Source organism: Nicotiana sylvestris, chromosome 7, assembly GCF_000393655.2.
Source record: "Nicotiana sylvestris chromosome 7, ASM39365v2, whole genome shotgun sequence".
In the NCBI taxonomy this organism is placed as follows: Eukaryota; Viridiplantae; Streptophyta; class Magnoliopsida; order Solanales; family Solanaceae; genus Nicotiana; species Nicotiana sylvestris.
This window is the reverse complement of record NC_091063.1, coordinates 81,606,616-81,627,343: the sequence shown is the minus strand read 5'-3', so window position 1 is coordinate 81,627,343 and position 20,728 is coordinate 81,606,616.

Genomic DNA, 20,728 nt, shown 5'->3' with positions numbered 1-20,728 from the left:
TCGCAACAACAACAGAAATTCAACAGGATTACAACCAACAACAAATGGAGTGAATTTTGATCCAAAATAGTTCCTCAAAGACCAATGATGATTTGTAGGACTTAGCACACAATCAGATAACCAAAGCAGTGCAGTGAACCCACAATTTAACCCAAGGCTAGTTCAAATGAGATAGGATGACTCCCAAATGGACTCAACTTCAAATCAAACCAGCACAGCACCCCAAATTGATCCTAAATGCCTCCAATTGAAATTAAAATTTACTCGAACACCAACCAGAAACACCTTTGCATTTCAATAACCAAATATTAAGCCATGAAAATCCAATCAATTAGTTACCAGCTGTTGTTCACCCAGAATCTTAATGAAACAGTAATATTTTGGTTTTTATTGAATTTCAGGTTTCTACTTCAGATCTGGAAAGAGTTTTTGGGGAGCTTCAATAGCTGAGAAGTTGAATCCCCTTCCTCAAGGCACTTGATGCCCTTTTATAGGTGACACCAAAGGGTGAATCAGATTTTAGGTTTCTCTCTTAGTCCCTCCCTTATTTTCAGTTTAGTCCCTTTATTTTTGACTTGCTCAACAAGTAAATCCCTCTATTGTGCTAACACCTACACTAAAGTACCCTTCTAGAAGGCCCTAGGATGCTCTTTTACCCCCACTATACCTATACTACCCTTAACCCTACTTTGAAATTACTATTTTTATCAGAATTACCCTTTTCCATGCCTAAACTACCCCTGAAAGCTTCTCAAAGTTACTGATTCTACCTACATTCTCAACAACTATAACAATCCCCGAAATTAATTCAAAACTAACTAGGACTGATTAATTAGAACTCAGAAATTAACCAATTGAACTAACCAATCCCAATTGTTCAATCACCCAAACCCAAACAACTTAGAAAAACCAGGAGACCAGGATCAGTCAACATTAAATGAAATTAAACTAACTTTTAACCAATAAGCTCACAATTGACCATTCGAACATTAAATTCAGAACTAAAGAGCAATTGAAATCAACCTAAACATCTAGCTAACATTAATGGACAAAATGGTATTGAATCCAAACTAATCAATTATGCCGATTCTGAAATTAAAACTGTGATTAACTAACAAATGACACATGCATCAAAATAAACTAAAAAATGCGAAGATGCTTTACTGATTAAAACAGATGGAACAAGGAACAAAGAACAAAGAAAATTTAAACTATACTAATACACAAAAATAAATCGTAAAATTAACAGAACACTTAATGAAATCAAAACTATAACTAAAACTTCAACCATGCAAGTAAAAAGAAACAAGAAAGCTCACTGAAGCATGAGACATTCTGTCCAGTCACTGACGTCCGAATCTTTCCAGATTTTTGACACATAACATCCCTAACCATGTGTTTTTACAAGAGAACACATGGTTAATGATATTACGGTCCAAAATCACAAAGATTTTGGGTTAGGGTTTTGGCCAGAAATTCTTAGATCTGAAATTCGAGCTGCTTCACCGAGATTCGAAGGAAGATGGTCATGGATTTGGTTTGAGGGAAGTCTGGGGATGGTGTGGTATAATTTTGGGCCGGTTTGGATGAGTTTGCGATTGGGCCAGAAAACTTCAATTGGAGATTCGACGAGCTCCGGCAATATTCGATGGAAACCAATAGTAGGAATGGAAAGAGGGATTCATGGGGGATCTATGGTGTTAATTTGGGGTTGAACGGCGTAGGTTGCGCTTGCTGCCGGCGAGGGGTTTGGGGGCGGCTGGGATTAGGGTTTGAAAGGAGAGGTAAGGTGAGGAAGGCGAAGGACCGGGGTGGGGGGTAAGGTTTCGGACAGTTTTATAGTTAGGAGTGGGGCTTCCTGGCCTTTAGATCATGAGACCTCGACGGCTCAGATCTAACTATGGCTAAACGGTGTCGTTTCAGGGAGGAAAGGAATAGGCCGGGTTGGGGAATTTTGGGCTGTGTTAGCTGATCGATGCATGGCTTGGGATTGGGCCAAACTGAGACCACAAAATTGGCGCAATTTCGGGCAGCCTTTTTTTTTGTTTTATCACTTTTCTTTTCTTTTATTTCTTATTATTTCCTTTTGTTTTCCATTTTATACTATTTTTTTATATTATTATTATCATTATTTAATTTAAAATAGGGTCCTAATATTCCAAAGCTAAACTAATTAAATTCTAAAACTATTTAAACCTATTTTACGCCAAATTCACGACTTAAACAATTAAAATGCGAAAGTGAAGTATTTTTTGTAATTTTTCATGCTTGATTCTAAAATAAACCAACCCCCTAATTGATCCTAAGAGTATGAAATTATATCCTAAATGCAAATGCATATTTTTGTATGAATTAACATGCACACATAAAACACAACCAATATCAGAAAATGATACCAAAATGCACAAAAATTATTTTGTTTGAATTTTTGGGAATTATTCATATATAGGGCAAAAATCACGTGCTCACAATCATCAAATGCTTCTGGCATTTGACTTGAATTATCTTCTAAGTGAAGATCATATTAATGATAATTCGATTCACATATCATATTTTTCATCTGTTTATTCCATTCCCCAAATGTTAGAAAAACTAACATATATTCCCAACCTTCTTTGGGATACATATCTTTGTGCAGTGTGGTAGAGAAATTAATCATATACCACACATCAAAAGATAGTAAAAATATTTGGTTTCTGATCCTAAACCAATTGTGAGGGGAGGATTTATCATATATTGTTGGTCTGATGCATACAAGTATTGCTATATGTAATTTAGAAAATCTTAGACCAATACATGGAGTTTTGTTCTCATAAGCAATGGTTTAACCATTAATAGGAGGTATTCAATGTTAAATCAGCTTGGATATAAACCAGCATCATCAAGATGAACTATCTAATAATCTGAAAATTATTCTCATAACTGAGAAAAACAATTTCAACATGCCAAACTGTAGGTTGACAATAATCGCACATGTAACTATCTCATATATGCATCTATAAGTAGTTCACATGATAGGTGAATGGGCCCATACTCACCTTTTGTATATTTCACAATTAGGGATCTTAATCCCAATTTTAGCTGGTATAATCAATTTATTATGAGAACAAGCAACACAAGAGAATTCTTGAAGAATCTTCTAGTTCTTCAATATATGCTTATCTGAATTCTCAAATAGCTCAAAAAATGGCAAATGAAAACTTCAAGTTTATCATGGCATGTGCTATCTTTCAGTAAACTTTTAGTTTACTATGGCATAAACCTTTGCATTAGTAAACTTCTGGTTTACTATGATACATGATGTAGTACAAATTGAAGATATAAGGCGGGTAACTTCTCATATACATATTATTTTACCCCCTATGATTGTGGAAACGTGAAGATTTTTTTCAATCTTCCAATTATTTGTAGTCTCAATATGATAGCCAGTTGTATTAATAAACTTCGAGTTTACTACAACATATGTTTTAACCACAATCATATAATATGAATGACAAATTTGCATATAAGCTCTTCGGGAGCCTTAAATTTATTTTCTACAATCAAATATTTATCAGACACTATTGGTGTCATGTGTCTTCTAGACAAACAATTATCTCTTTAGGAGTTGTTGATATATTTTGTACTATCAAATATTGCTCAGACACTTCTGGTATCATGAGAGAAAATCATAATAAAATGAACATTATAAAGACAATTCTAAAATTATAAATGTAAAAAATTAAAAATTTCAGTATTTTTACCACCAACTTTGTGACAAATATCTCCTTCAGGGAGAAACGCCATTAACATCTGAATATTTTATATCAAAGCGACAACCACATAATCATTACATCCTTCAGGGAAAGATACATGAGTTGTTATTTCCTTCAGGGAACTCGATAACTAACCATAACATATTAATGTGGTTGTAGCACAAAGCATTCTACAAGAATGTTTTTTGCCTTAGAATGATATTTAATAAAATTATTCAAGATATTTTACGTATAACGGGTATGTGCGGCAATGATCTTTATGCCACAAAAACAAGATTTATATCCTTTGTTATTCTATCTCTTCAGGAGGTGAGTTGTGGTATTTCTTCATTCACTCCACAGAATGAAAATGTGCTTCAAAAATAACTTTGAATAGCTTATTATTTTTTTAAGCACAGAAAGACACAGTTTCATAATATTTTCCTGCTTCAGGAGAAAATTTCAATTGTGTTACTTCTTCAGGAGTAAATTTAAAATACGAAAAATTGAGTATATATTCTCTCAATCATATTACCTCTTCTGGAGGTGAATTGTAATATATTCACATCAAAAGCGCGTTCATATTTACGAGCTTTATTAATATTATCACTTTCACTTCAGGAATGGATTAATATTTATCAAAATTTCTCATCCTTCAGGGAACGGAACATAACTATTTGAGCATGCATTAGTCACACCAAATTGTGTGACGGCTTAGAAGCTCTTTTAAGATATTGCTACTTTAGGAGCAAATCGACGTATGCAAGTAATATAGAGAAATTTTTTCTCTAGCTTATTTTCAATTGTAACCATAGAAAGCCTAAATTATCACTTTTGGTGGCCATAGGCATATACCACTTCTGGTGGTTAACAAAAATTTAATTACAATAAGATATACGAAACATAACCACTTCTGGTGGCTGTATATTTCTTGCAAACTCTACTGGAGTATAAGTGGATCTAAAAAATTTATCCACTTTATAATCCTTTATTATGATAATTAGGATGAAGGAAATAAATATCAAAATAGGTATTGTATACGTAGCATATAACCAAGCAAGCGATGATAAAGATATTAAACCAAATATAAGCAAAATGCTCAAATTACTTCACACAAATTTGGCCACTCCAGACGTAAGTGATATCCACATCTCTACCGCCAAGAAGAAAAGCTCACCACATCAAGGATATAATCTGCCTTATGATTCTCGGAATGAATAAGATCTACCACGGATGTAAGAGCGTCGCTATACATCGGAGATGAACACTGAAATAGAAATTAAATTTGAAGTAAGTGCTCAAAATGGCAGAGTCTCGTGCTGATAACGTGTTATAAAATAAAGACTTTAAAGTAAAGAAACCGAAGACAAGTAGAGAGAGAGATTTATTATTCAACTTCAAATTCATGTACATAATGAACTGAAATCTCCTCTATTTATAGAAGAAAGGAAGGTGCTATATAAGCTGTTGCTGTGTAAGCTACTACTGCAAGCTGCTTGTAAGTTGCTTGTAAGTTGCTTGTAAGTTGTTTCTGCAAGCTGCTGTGTAAGCTTCTTGTAAGTTGCTATTGTACCAGATATAGATAATCTTCTGCCGGAGGTAATATTTATCCAGAACAGAGTACCGAAATAATAAGCTTCTTCAGGAAGCTAATTATTTCCAATAGAGTACTAAATAGATAAACATATTTACGGCGAAGTCTCATATGGATAAACTTCTTCAGGAAGCTTATTTACAGCGTAGTACTAAATGAACATCCATAATATAATATATATTTATAACACTTAGACACTTTTATGCGAAAATTCTTCAATTCCTCTCGGAGATTGAGTTATAGTATTAAAATTTCTCGGACGAATAAAATACTTCGTACACTAATTGAATTAATAATGTTGTCTAAGAGCACACTTTACCAAGTTGAAGAAATAAACAACATTATGACCTTAAGTGGAATGAAATGCAGCCTTATACTTTAATTTCGTAAAACAAGGCTAAACTTGCCCCTCAGTTATTGAATTTTGTTTAAATATACTTTTTTGATAGTAGAAGTATGCAACAAGAAAAACCTGCCCTCCTAAACGTATCAATCATTTAATTTTTTGTCGTTTTAACAATCCCCAACTGATTAATTGTCTCAAATTTAAATTATATAATTGCCACATGTAATGATGTTCAACTAACTTGACATGTTATGTGCCTCAACAATGATATAACCGTAGTAATTCATCTCGTTTGTTGTGATTTTGTTAATGATTCTATAATCCACACATATGCTGTGATGACTCAAAAGGTCATCACTTGTATTGCAAGTGAATTTAGTGTTCCGAGGCCAAAAAACCTCCTTTTTACCTTACCTTGATTTACGTGTGTGGTCCGGACCTATATTCGGAAAGCCTTCTATGTGAAAATATGAGAAATAGAAATTTCTAGAGTTGACTTTGGTCAACATTTTGAGCAAACGGACCCGGATCCGTGTTCCGACGATCCCGGGAGGTCCGTAGTAAAATATGGGACTTGGGCGTATGCCCGGAAATGAATTTCGAAGTCCCAAGCCTTAGAAATTTTTTGAAAGAAATTATTTTACTGAATTATCTAAGAAATGGAGCCGAATTCAAAAGGAAAAGCGGTGTTTGAGGCTTGAGTTGGTCGTGGAAGTTTGAGGTAAGTGTTTGGTCTAACCTTAGCTTGAGGGATTAGGAGTTGTGTTCTATTTGCTACGTGTTTCTTGTTGAGTATGACGTATAGGCATGGTGAAGAGTATATATACGTGTCACAACCCCGGTTCGCCCTCCGTGAACCATCGTGACTGCACCTAGTCTCTACGACCAGGTACGCCTAATTGCGGAAGAAAACCCAAATATTTTTGCGGAAGTAACAATTTAAAACAGAAATAAAGCAGTAACTGTGTTTAAATGTGTCGCTCGGCATACACCAAATTTAACTCTCAATACCAAACATAATCCAAGACCCGGAAACTCATGAATCACAAGCTAAGAAAAAAAGAAATACTACATAGCTCTAACTCTGGAATGTCTAACAAGAACAAAAGTACAGAAGGGCTAAATACTAAAATGCAGGAATAGAAGGAGACTCCTCGGTCTGCGGATGCGGCAGATATACCTCGAAATCCTGTAGAATTGCCTTGCCTCAAGAATGGTAAGCCTGAGTAGAGGTACCTGGATCTGCACATGAAAAACATGCGCAAAATAGGCATGAGTACACCACAGCGGTACTCAATAAGTGTCAAGCCTAACCTCGGTTGGGTAGTGGTGAGGAAGGTCAGGGCCCTACAGAGATTAGATAAATATAAAGATGATAGGATAAGATAAGCAGTACAATTGAGAATCTATAGTAAGAATCTACACAGGATAATAAGAACACAATAACGGAAACAGAGATGAAGGAAAACCACAAGGAAAGTAACCGGGGATCTCTCAGTATCCCGAGGATCTCTTAGTATCCTCAAAATGTACTAGGGATCTCTTGGTATCCCAGGGATCTCTTGGTATCCTCAATATATGCTAGGGATCTCTTGGTATCCCGAGGATCTCTTGGTATCCTCAATAAATACACTAGGGATCTCTTGTATCCCGAGAATCTCTTGGTATCCTCAATATATATGCCAGGGATCTTTTAGTAACCCGAGGATCTCTTGGTATCCTCAACATCCGGGGATCTCTTGGTATCCCGCACCTCAGTCCAGATCATAAATACGTGCAGGGGATCTCCCGGGATGCCGTCCCGTATTCCCAAATTAAAACACACAGCAGTAGCTCAAGAATATCAAAATAAATACTAAGTTCGTAACAAGTAAACAGTTAATTCTAGCCAAACATGCTTCACGTAACGCAATTAAGGCAATTTAAGAAAATAGGCAATTAAGTCAACTAAGCATGCTTTTCTAAACTAACACAGGCTAAGTTTGCAAATAGAATTAAAACAGGTGAGAAAGTAACTTAGTATAAATACTTAAAGTAAAACCGGATTTTCAACAATTAGCTTAAGTACGCGCTCGTCACCTCATGTACAAGGTATTTTAACTATCAAATGTCATATCCTAAGGGGAAGGTCCCTCACACAAGGTTAGACAAGCCACTTACCTCGAACCAGCTCAAAATCAACCTGAAACCACGCTCTTGCCACGAGTACTCGACTCCAAATGGCCCAAATCTATTCAATTCAATTTCATAATGTAAATAACACTTCAAGCAACTGATTCTATAATTAAATTCTAAGCTAATACGCGAAATTGTGTAGAATGACCAAAACACCCCTCGGGCCCACATCTAGGGTGAAATTTACATTTTCAAAAACCTCGTACTCTCACGAGTTCATACATAACAAGAACACTGAAATTGGAGTCCAGATGACCCCTCAAATCCTCATCCAAAGGCCTCTTAAACTCAAGCCCTAACTAACCATTTTTCCCAAATTTCTCACCACTAATTAGGCCTCTAATCACATAAAAACAAGTTATAAAGTCAAGGATGTTACCTCCAAGCAATTTCCCTTTGTTTTCCTCAAGAATATCTATCAAAAGCTTCAAACCCGGATGAAAATGGTGAAAGAATCCCTCAAATTCGTGAAGGCAACTATTTATATGTTCTGCCCAGTGATATCCGCCTCTGCGGTCATGGCACCGCATCTGCAGAACTGACGTCGCATCTGCGACTTTCCTTTAAGTGATCAACAACCGCACCTGCGAGTACCTTTTCGCATATGCGAAACCGCTTATGCGGTCTACCTTCTGCACATGCGGACTCTGAAGACAAGGAAAATATCTGCTTCTGCGGTCCTCAATGCCGCTTCTGCAACTCCGCACCTGCGGAACCCAAACCGCATGTGCGGTTATGATAGGTACCAGCTGAACCAGAAATCTCTTAACTTCAAAAATCCTTCCGTCAACCATCCAAAATCATCCCGAGGCCCCCGGAACCTCAACCAAAGGCACTAACAAGACACAAAACACTATCCAAACTTGTACCAATCCTTAAAACACCTAAAACAACATCAAAACCTCGGATAATTCAAGGATTTAAGCCTAAAAACTCCAAAATTCTCAAAAATACGCTTTCGATCTAAAACCCAACAAAACCACCTCCGAATGACCTGAAACTTTGCACACACATCCAAAATGACATAACAGAACTACTGCAACTCTCGGAATTCCATTTCGACCCTTGGAACAAATTTCACTATCGAACCGAAAACTTCCAAAATTCAACTTTTCGGCATTTCAACCCTAAATTAGCTACAAACCTCCAAAACACAATCCGAACATGCTCCTAACCCCAAAATCACCTAACGGAGCTAACAAAACCATTAGATTTCCATTCCTAGGCCGTCTTCACATTGTTCCGACTACAGTCAACTTTCCAACACTTAAGCTCTTATTTAGGGACTAAGTGTCCCAAAACTCTCCGAAACACAAAGCCGAACATCCCGACAAATCAAAATAGCAGAATTAAACTTGGGGAAAATAGCTAATAGGGGATCGGGGCATAAATTCTTAAGAAGACCGGCCGGGTCATCACATCCTCCTACATTTAACATTCATTCGTCTTCGAACGAGCGTAGAGACATACCTGAAGTAGTGAAAAGATGAGGGTAGCAGCTGCACACATCCTGCTCGGTCTCCCAGGTCGCTTCCTTGACCGGCTGGCCTTGCCACTACACCTTTACCGAAGCAATGTTCTTTGACCTGAGCTTTCTAATCTGCCTGTCCAATATTGCCACTAGCTCCTCAACATAAGATAGATCCTTGTCCAACTGGACTGAACTGAAATCCAACATGTGTGACGGATCACCGTGATACCTCCGGAGCATCAAAACATAAAATACCAGATGAACTCCTGCCAAGCTGGGAAGTAAGGCAAGCTCATAAGCAACCTCCCCAACACGCCTCAATAGCTCAAAAGGGTCAATAAACCTCGGATTCAACTTCCCTTTCTTCCCAAATCTCATAATACCCTTCATAGGCGAAACCCGAAGCAGAACCCGCTCTCCTACCATATAGGAAACATCACGAACCTTCCAGTCCGCATAACTCTTCTGTATGGACTGGGCTGTACGTAGTCTATCATGAATCACCTTAACCTTATCCAAAGCATCCTGAACCAAATCTGTGCCCAATAGTCTAGCCTCCCCCGGCTCAAACTAACCTACAGGGGATCTACACCGCCTACCATATAAAGCCTCACACGGCGCCATCTGAATGCTAGACTGATAACTATTATTGTAAGCAAACTCCGCCAATGGCAAGAACTGATCCCAAGACCCTCCAAACTCAATCACACACGCACAGAGCATATCCTCAAAAATCTGAATAGTGTGCTCGGATTGTCCGTCCATCCGAGGGTGAAATGTTGTGCTCAACTCTACCCGAGTACCTAACTTACGCTGAACAACTCTCCAAAACCATGATGTAAACTGAGTACCTCTATCTAAAATAATGGAAACTGGAATACCATGCAGACGAACAATCTCCCGGATATAAATCTCTGCCAACCGCTCAGAAGAATAAGCAGTACACACAGAAATGAAATGAGCGGACTTGGTCAGCCGATCCACAATCACCCAAATAGCATCAAACTTCTTCAAAGTCCGTGGGAGTCCAACTACAAAATCCATGGTGATCCGCTACCACTTCCACTCCGGAATCTCTATCTGTTGAAGCAACGCATCCGATCTCTGGTGCTCATACTTCACCAGTTGATAGTTGAGACACCGAGCTACGAATCTAACTATATCGTTCTTCATCCGCCTCCACCAATAGTGCTGCCTCAAATCCCTATACATCTTCGCGACACCTGGATGAATGGAATACTGCGAGCTATGGGCCTCCTCTAGAATCAACTCTCAAAGCCCATCAACATTGGGTACACAAATCCGACCCTGCATCCTCAATACCCCATCATCATCAATAGTCACATCCCTAGCATCACCGTGTTGAACCTTGTCCTTGAGGACAAGCAAATGAGGGTCATCATACTGCCGCTCCCTGATACGATCAAATAAGGAAGACCGAGAAACCACGCAAGCTAGAACCCGACTGGGCTCCGAAAGATCCAATCTCACAAATTGGCTGGCTAAGGCCTGAATATCCATCGCCATAGGCCTCTCTGATGCTGGTAAATAAGCCAAACTACCCAAACTCTCTGCCCGACGACTCAAAGCATCGGCCACCACATTGGCCTTGCCCGGGTGATACAAAATAGTGATATCATAGTCCTTTAGCAACTCTAACCACCTCCTTTGGCGCAAATTTAGATCCTTTTGCTTGAACAGGTGCTGCAAGCTCCGATGGTCAGTATAAATCTCACAGGGAACCCCATATAAATAATGGCACCAAATCTTCAGGGCATGAACAATGGCAGCTAACTCAAGATCGTGAACAGGGTAGTTCTTCTCATATATCTTCAATTGTCTGGATGCGTAGGCAATCACCCTACTGTCCTACATCAACACCGCTCTGAGGCCAACCCTTGAGACATCACAATAGACCGTATAAGACCCCGAACCTGTAGGTAGTATCAAAATTGGGATTGTGGTCAAAGGTACCTTGAGCTTCTAAAAGCTCGCCTCACACTCCTCCGTCCACTGAAACGGAGCACCCTTTTGGGTCAACCCCGTCATAGGGGCTGCAATCGAGGAAAACCCCTCCACAAAACGACGGTAGTAACCCATCAACCCAAGGAAACTGCAGATCTCTATAGCTGAGAATGGTCTGGGCCAACTCTACATGACCTCTATCTTGTTCAGATCCACTTGAATACCCTCACTCGATACCACGTGGCCTAAGAATGCCACTAGATCCAACCAAAACTCGCACTTCGAGAATTTAGCATATAACTTCTCCTCTCTCAGAGTCTGAAGCACAGTCCTCAGGTGCTGCTCATGATATTCCCGACTCCGGGAATACACCAGAATATCATCAATAAAGACAATGACGAACGAGTCAAGGTACGGCCGAAACACACTGTGCATCAAATGCATAAAGGTTGTAGGGGCATTGGTCAGCCCAAATGACATAAAAAGGAACTCGTAATGACCATACCAAGTCCTCAAAGCATTTTTTGGGATATCTGGCTCCCGAATCTTCAACTGATGGTAACCTGAGCGCAAATCAATCTTAGAAAACACTCGTGCGCCCTCAAGTTGGTAAAACAGATCATCAATACGAGGCAAAGGATAATGGTTCTTCATTATAACCTTGTTCAACTGGCGATAGTCAATACACATACGCATAGAACCACCCTTTTTCTTCACAAACAAGATAGGAGCACCCCAAGGTGATACACTGGGCCGAATAAAACCCTTATCAAGCAATTCCTATAACTGATCCTTCAACTCCTACAACTCAGGAGGAGCCATACGATACGGATGAATAGAAATGGGCTGAGTGCTCGGCAACAGATCAATGCCAAAATCAATATCTCTATCAGGCAGCATGCCTGGAAGATCAGCTGGAAACACATCAGGAAAATCACATACTACTGGAACTGAAACAATTGGAGGGGTATCAATACTAATATCTCTCACATAAGATAAATATGTGTCACACCCCTTCTCAATCATACGCTGAACTTTAAGAAAAGAAATAACTTTACTGGGGGTGTAATCTAAAGTACCCCTCCACTCAACACGCGGTACACCTGGCATAGCTAGCGTCACAGTTTTGGCGTGACAATCAAGAATGGCATAATGGGGCGACAACTAGTCCATACCCAAGATAATATCAAAATCAACCATGCTGAGTAACAATAAATTGGTTCTGGTCTCAAAACACTAAGAGCAACCAAACACGACCGATAAACGCGGTCCACAATAAGAGAATCTCCCACAGGATTAGAAATATAAATAGGGGAACTCAAAGAATCTCGGGGGTACACCCAAATGTGGAGCAAAATAAGAAGACACATAAGAGTAAGTGGAGCCTGGATCGAATAGAACTGATGCATCTCTGTGACAAACCAATATAATACCTGTGATGACAAAATTGGAGGTAACAGCCTCGGTATGGGCAAGAAGGGCATAGTATCTTGACTGGCCTCCCCCTCTAGGGCGACCTATACCTCCCCGGCCTCCACCCCTAGCTGGCTGAGCAGGTGGGGTAGTAGCTGGAAGCAGCCTCATCTAGACTATCTAACTCATAGGTGCGCTACCACTCATAGGCGGCTCCTCGAAGCTGAAAGGTAGTGAAAGAAACCCCGCTCAATCCTAAGATACCCATGGTACAGAGAATGTGGTAACACTCATCAAGGAATCCTAGAGCATCCTCCGATGCTAGACCACTGAATGTAGGAGGCTTGTACTTCTTGAATCTCTCAAGCCTCAACTGCACATCCTCGGAAGCAGCTGCCCTTTCCTCGGGCTGAGCTAGCACCGCAGGCGGTACAAGAATAATCTCAAGGACCTGCTCAACATGTACTCGCTGCTCAGGAGTGCGGGCGGCGGGAGTCTGTGCTGCTCCCCCGGCCTGAGATGTAGCTGCAGTAAGGGGAAGCAACCCTGCCTGAGCCAAAGTGGTGTACATGCTCATGAACTGTGCCAAAGTCTCCTGAAGAGCTGAAGTGGTAGTAGCAGTAGGCGTGTTAGGTGCCTGGACTCCGGCTGGATCCGCTGGTGGTACCTCGATGGTAGCTCGCGCAGGTTTTCTGGCTGCACCACGTGCCCGTCCTCGGCCTCTACCTTGTCCTCGGCCTCTGGCGGCTGCAGTAGGGGGCGCGGGTGACTGATCATCTCGAGTAGCACGTGTCCTTACCATCTGTGAGAGAATAGAAGACAAAAGTTTAGAATTGTGATGTCAAAAATATCGCACGACAAGGAAATCAAATGAAATGGCATTTTCCTAACAGTTACATAGCCTCTCATAGATAAGTACAGATGTCTCCGTACCGATCAGTGAGACTCTAATAAACCGGCTTGTGATCTATGACTCCTATGAACCTAGAGCTCTGATACCAACTTGTGACAGCAAAATATCGTGACGGCACCTAGTCTCTACAACTAGGTAAGCCTAATTGCGGAAGAAAACCCAAATATATTTGTGGAAGTAACAATTTAAAATAGAAATAAAGCAGTAACAGTGTTTAAATGTGCCGCTCGATATACACCATGTTTAACTCTCAATACCAAACATAATCCAAGACCCGAAAACCTATGAATCACAAGCTAATAGAAAAAGAAATACTACATAGCTCTAACTCTGGAATGTCTAACAAGAACAAAAGTACAGAAGGGCTAAATACTAAAATACAGGAATAGAAGGAGACTCCTCGGTCTGCGGACGCGGCAGATATACCTCGAAGTCACGTATAATCGCCTCGCCTCAAGAATGGTAAGTCTGAGTAGAGGTACCTAGATTTACACATAAAAAGAGGTATGAGTACACCACATCGGTACTCAGTAAGTGTCAAGCCTAACCTTGGTTGGGTAGTGACGAGGAAGGTCAGGGCCCTACTAAGATTAGATAAATATAAAGATGACAGAATAAGATAAGCAGTACAATTGAGATTCTATAGTAAGAATCTACAGTAAGAATCTACACATAATAATTAGAGCACAATGACGGAAACAGAGATAAAGGCAAATCACAAGGAAAGTAACCTCAACATGTACTAGGGATCTCTTGGTATCTCAGAGATCTCTCGGTATCCTCAATATGCTAGGGATCTCTTGGTATCCCGAGGATCTCTTGGTATCCTCAATAAATACACTAGAGATCTCTTGGTATCCCGAGGATCTCTTGGTATCCTTAATATATATGTCAGGGATCTCTTGGCATCCTCAACACCCGTGCCAGGGATCTCTTGGTATCCCGCACCTCAGTCCAGATCATAAATACGTGCAGGGAATCTCCCGGGATGCTGTCCCGTAGTCCCAAATTAAAACACACAGCAGCAGCTCAAGAATATCAAAATAAATACTAAGTTCGTAACAAGTAAATAGTTAATTCTAGCCTAACACGCTTCACGTAACGCAATTAAGGCAGCTTAAGCAAATAGGCAATTAATCAACTAAGCATGCTTTTCTAAACTAATATAGGCTAAGTTTGCAAGTAGAATAAAAATAGGTGAGAAAGGAACATAGTTTAAATACTTAAAGTAAAACCGGATTTTCAACAGTAAGCTCAAGTACGCACTCGTCACCTCACGTACAAGGCATTTCAACTATCAAATATCATATCCTAAGGGGAAGGTCCTCCATACAAGGTTAGATAAGCCACTTACCTCTAACCAACTCAAAATCAAACTGAAACCACGCTCTTGCCATGAGTACTCGACTCCAAATGGCCCAAATCTATTCAATTCAATTTCATAATGTAAATAACACTTCAAGCAACTGATTCTACAATTAAATTCTAAGCTAATACGCGAAATTATGTAAAATGACCAAAACACCCCCCGGCCCATATCTAGGGTGAAATTTACATTTTCAGAAACCTCGTACTTTCACGAGTTCATACATAACAAGAACATTGAAATTGGAGTCCAAATAACCCCTCAAATCCTCATTTAAAGGCCTCTTAAACTCAAGCCCTAACTAATCATTTTTTCCAAATTTCTCACCACTAATTAGGCCTCTAATCACATAAAAATGAGTTATGAAGTCAAGGATGTTACCTCCAAGCGATTTCCCTTTGTTTTCCTCAAGAATCTCTCTCAAAGCTTCAAACCCAGATGAAAATGGTGAAAGAATCCCTCAAATTCGCGAAGGCAACTATTTATATGTTCTGCCCAGCGATTTCCGCATCTGCGGTTATGGGACCGCATCTGCGATCCTGCTTCTGCAGAACTGACGACGCATTTGCGACTTTCCTTTAAGTGATCAACAACCGCACCTGCGAGTACCTTTTTCCAGATGCAAAACCGCTTCTGCGGTCTACCTTCCGCATGTGCGGACTCTGAAGACAAGGCCAATATTCACTTCTGCGGTCCTCAACTCCGCTTCTGCGGCTTCGCACCTGCGGTACCCAAACCGCAGATGCGGTTATGACAGGTACCAGCTGAACCAGCAATCTCTTAACTTCAAAAATTCTTCCATCAACCATCCGAAATCATTCCAAGACCCCCGGAACCTCAACCAAAGGCACTAACAAGACACAAAACACTATCCAAACTTGTACCAATCCTTAAAACACCTAAAACAACATGGAAACCTTGGATAATTCAAGGATTTAGGCCTAAGAACTCCAAAATTCTCAAAAATACGCTTTCGATCCAAAACCCAACCAAACCACCTCTGAATGACCTGAAACTTTGCACACACATCCAAAATGACATATAGAACTACTGCAACTCTCGGAATTCCATTCCGACCCTCGAATCAAAATTTCACTATTAAACCGAAAACTTCCAAAATTCAACTTTTCGGCATTTCAACCCTAAATTAGCTACAGACCTCCAAAACACAATCCGAACACGCTCCTAACCCCTAAATAACCCAACAGAGCTAACAAAACCATCGGATTTCCATTCCAAGTCCGTCTTCACATTGTTCCGACTACGGTCAACTTTTCAACACTTAAGCTCTCATTTAGGGACTAAGTGTCCCAAAATTCTCCGAAACTCAAAGCCGAACATTCCGTCAAATCAAAATAGCAGAATTAAACTTGGGAAAAGCAGTTAATAGGGGATTGGGGAATAAATTCTTAAGACGACCGGTCAGATCGTTACAATACGTTGGTGTCAAGCATGCTCGTGAGTTTTATATTATAGTTATTGTGACTTTGTTGTATTGTTCATTACTTGATTGATGATTTCTATTATTGGGCAAAGTTTGTAGAAGTAATTGTGACACTTGAACTTTGAGGAGCGTTGGCTTAAGTCGTATTAAGAGAAGTAAAAGTATAAGTGATAATTGAACCTCTAGAGCATTAGCTCGAGTTGTGAAGCGAATTGTGAAGTGAAAGTGAGAAAGAGAAGAGATCATTTTGTTGCCTCCGTTGCCGGGATATTGTTGTTTTATTTGTTATCTCCTTTGCTGGGATGTTGATGTTATTGATGTTGTTCCTTTGCCGGGATTCTTATTGTAATTCTATTTATTCCCTTGCCCCTCTTGTTTATGATTGTTGATTGGGTGAGGAAGAGTGTTAAAGCACGAAGAGTGATGTCGTGTATTATTTTTGTGAGGAAAGAGTGTTAAAGCACAAAGGGTGATGTCGTGTATTGTTTTTGTGAGGAAAGGGTGTTAAAGCATGAAGGGTGATGCCTTGTATCATTTGTGAGGAAAGAGTGTAAAGCAGAAGGGTGATGTCGTACCGCACGATGTACCATTCTGTAACGATTATATTGATTATATGGTAAGGAAAGAGAGTAAAAGCACGAAGGGTGATGTCGTGCATTTATTGGTTTCTGGTTCTTTGTTGATATCCGAGATATATTGTTTCTTTCATTTACTTGTTGTATTTCTATTTGGAATTGATATCTCCCCCGCAGTATGCTACCCCTCCCATATTTGACTGTTTATTACTGTTTTCTTTTCCGTTGTATATAGTTGAACTGCACAGGTTATTTGGTAGTCTGGTCCTAGCCTCGTCACTACTTCGACGAGGTTAGGCTAGGCACTTACCAGCACATGGGGTCGGTTGTGCTGATACTACACTCTGCATTATGTGCAGATCCCGAAGAAGCTTTTGGATCGTATTTTAGAGGCTACTTTCAGTCCATACGGAGATTCAAGGTAGACCTGTAGACGTCCGCAGGCCCTGGCGTCTCATCTATCCTCTATTTTTTGTTTAATCTCTTTGCTTTGGAAACAGTGTGTCTTTTATTTTCAGACTTTGTATTTAGCACTCTTAGACCATCTGTGGTACTGTGACACCAGTTCTGGGTGATTATGGTTATAGTTGCTGTAATAGATGCATGTTCAGATATTTTATTGCTTTCTTCTGCTTATTCTAAAGTTCCGTTGTTTTCACATTATTGTTTTATATAATGTTAAAGAGAATAAAAATTGTTAAAAGGGTAATTTGTCTAATAATTGGCTTTCCTAGCTCACATAGTAGGCGCCATCACGACTCGAGGGTGAAAAATCCAGGTCGTGACATATATGCTATTGTAGGTATATAAATTTTATTGAAATTGAATTCATAAAACAATTTTAGATTATATTCTAGATATATTAGTTCAAATAAATTTTATTTGACTAATATAACTGGATTAGTCCAATATGTATGGATGTAATAAATAAGTGTAAATCTGTTGGGCTAGCCCATTTAATTGGGTCTATACTTGATGAGTCCACCTTATTAAGCCCAATATATTATATTCCTAGAGGCACAACTTGGTGCCATATGTCAAATGACGTGGCACATCAAGTCAAACGGAAGAGCCAATATGATCGTGCCATGTGTCAAAATGAATAGGCATACCAAGTCAAATTAAAAGGCCAATGAAATAGAGCCACGTGTGCCAGTGATATGTTCTGGCCAATCAAATGCGGCCTTGTCATACTTCAATTTGATTGGTCGAAAAGAGTTTGTTCTTATCACAACTTTTCCTTCCCACAATTATAAATAGGGTTTTCATAACTCAAAAAAGACACCAGAAGTTATAACAAGAATCAAGAGAGAGCTCGTGGATCAAGCGCTACAAATTTCTGTAAAAGCTAAAAGCATTCAAGTGTTCTAAGGATTAAAAAGATTAAGACGAAGATTCAAGAACAAACTGCAAGACCTTGGATTAAAAATACGTCAAGATCAAGATCAGACCTCAAACCCTTGGATTAAAACAAAATAAAATTCAAGATTAAGTTCATAGGCTCTTTTATTTACTGTTGGAGAAAAAATCAGAGGATTCATAAAAATTGTAACACTCATATTGTTTGAAATAATATACTATGATTGTCGCAATATCTTTCGGTCTCGGTTTTATTTTCTTGACGCATTTTATTTTCTACAAATTTTAGCACGCCCAGTAGGAAAATCTCTACCTCTCATCTCAACTTTTCAATCACCAAAGTTCAAGAACATCGAAATAACTTCAAAGAAGGTTAACTCCAGATCAACTTCCACCAAGATTGTTAATTACAAGTTTTATGTTGATGTGGAAAGCATCCTCGATGTTACCTTTGGAAGCTTTGGACCAACTATAAGGAGCAAGGCAAGTTCTTTAGGATAACAATCACTCTAAGTGTCGTCCTCATCAACCCTTATTTTCGGATCTTCATCCTCAAAAGGAGCAAGATCTTCCACAAGCATACCCAAAGAAGGAAGCAATGTTGCTGAAAAGATTAAGAAAACTCTTGCTCTACTTGACCTCTCCGGATCTAAGAACTCTACTGTTAAGGAAGATGATGATGTTTCAAGTGATGGATCCTCCCACTTACACCGCATAATGTGAGCCAATCAAGGATCAATCTATATGGCAATCTATGCTACTCCCCATCATCCTTAATAATCATGAAAGCCACAGTGACAAACGTCATCGGTGGAGGAGCAGTTGACAAACTTGACAGAAACAATCGTTATCTTGACCAAATGCATGCAAAATCAAGATGCTAGAATTGACAAGCTAACAGACAAGGTGGGAATATTGATGGAAGAAGAATCTACCCATGCACCTGAAAAGTTCCTAGAAGTTCAAGAGATTGATCCTCCCCCACGACAAGTTATATCCACTATGGAAATTCCAATCTCTTTGGAAGGGAAGATTTTAATCAATCAACTAAAGGAGTTCATTGAAGGGACTATAAAAAATAAACAAATTGCTTCCAAATTCTTCCTTACTACGCAAAGCCGTACACTTCAAGGATCGATGTGTTGAAGATGTATGTTGGCTATCAATCTCCAAAATTGCAATAGTTTGATGGCAAAGTCAATCCAAAGCAACACGTGGCGCACTTCGTTAAGATGTGCAACAATGCTGGACTTATGGAGATTACCTCATCAAGCAATTTGTTCGGTTACTAAAAGGAAATGCTTTTGATTGGTACAAAAACCTCGAGGCTGGATCTATTGATAACTGGGATCAACTAGGGCAAGAGTTTCTAAATCCATTTTATAGAACGAGACGTACTGTGAGTCTGATTGAACTTACACTAGTCAACAAAAGGGCGAACCAGTTATCGACTTTATCAATCGTTGGAGGAATGCAAGTTTCAACTACAAAGACAGTCTTAGTGAAACTTCTAGCATAGAAATGTGCATCCAAGGCATGCATTGTGGGCCGCACTACATCTTGCAAGGTACCAAGCCTAGCATATTTGAAGAATTTGCGACTCGTGCCCATGACATGGAGTTGAGCATGTCCTTCGCTGGAAATGAAAGGATGCCCATATATGTGTCTCATAAAGGGAACGACAAGCAAGAAGTCAGGAAATGGATCAAGTTTGTACCCAAGTCTGAAAACAAAGAAGCTATGAATGTCAACACATCACATGTTAAGTGCACAACAAAGGTGAGCAAGAAGCAGAGTATGAAATCCACATCTTTTCAAGATAAGCCAAGTGGAAAGTTGACTCTAATAGAAATGCAAGAGAAGGAGTAACCATTTCTAGATTTTGATGTGACAACAATTTTTGAAGAACCCCCCGAGTTAAAGCTCATTGAGCTTTCGGATATGAAGCGGCCGAATGAAGTTGGGAAAATGAATTACCCAAATTATTGCAAATACCATCGACTTGTAAGCCATCCTCTGGAGAAGTGCTTTGTCTTCAAGAACAAAGTTATGGACTTGGCTCGTGAAAAGAAGATTGTACGTGAAAATGAAAAAGCAAGCGCAAACCAAGTCTATATCACCTTTGGATCATTCAGTTCAGATGAATTATGTAGTTTCAAAGAAAGTAAAGATGAAGAATTACTGAAGAACAACAAGGTTAAAGTTGATCATCCTAATGATGATGAAGGTTGGATGTTGGTAACTCATCGAAGGCGCCACAAATGAAGCCCGCAAAAATAATCAATAGAACAACCAAAAAGGACAATGATGGTAAAAAGACCATGGAAACAAAATCCAGTTAAGCGTTTGAAGAAAGCAAAAGTAGAGGTGACT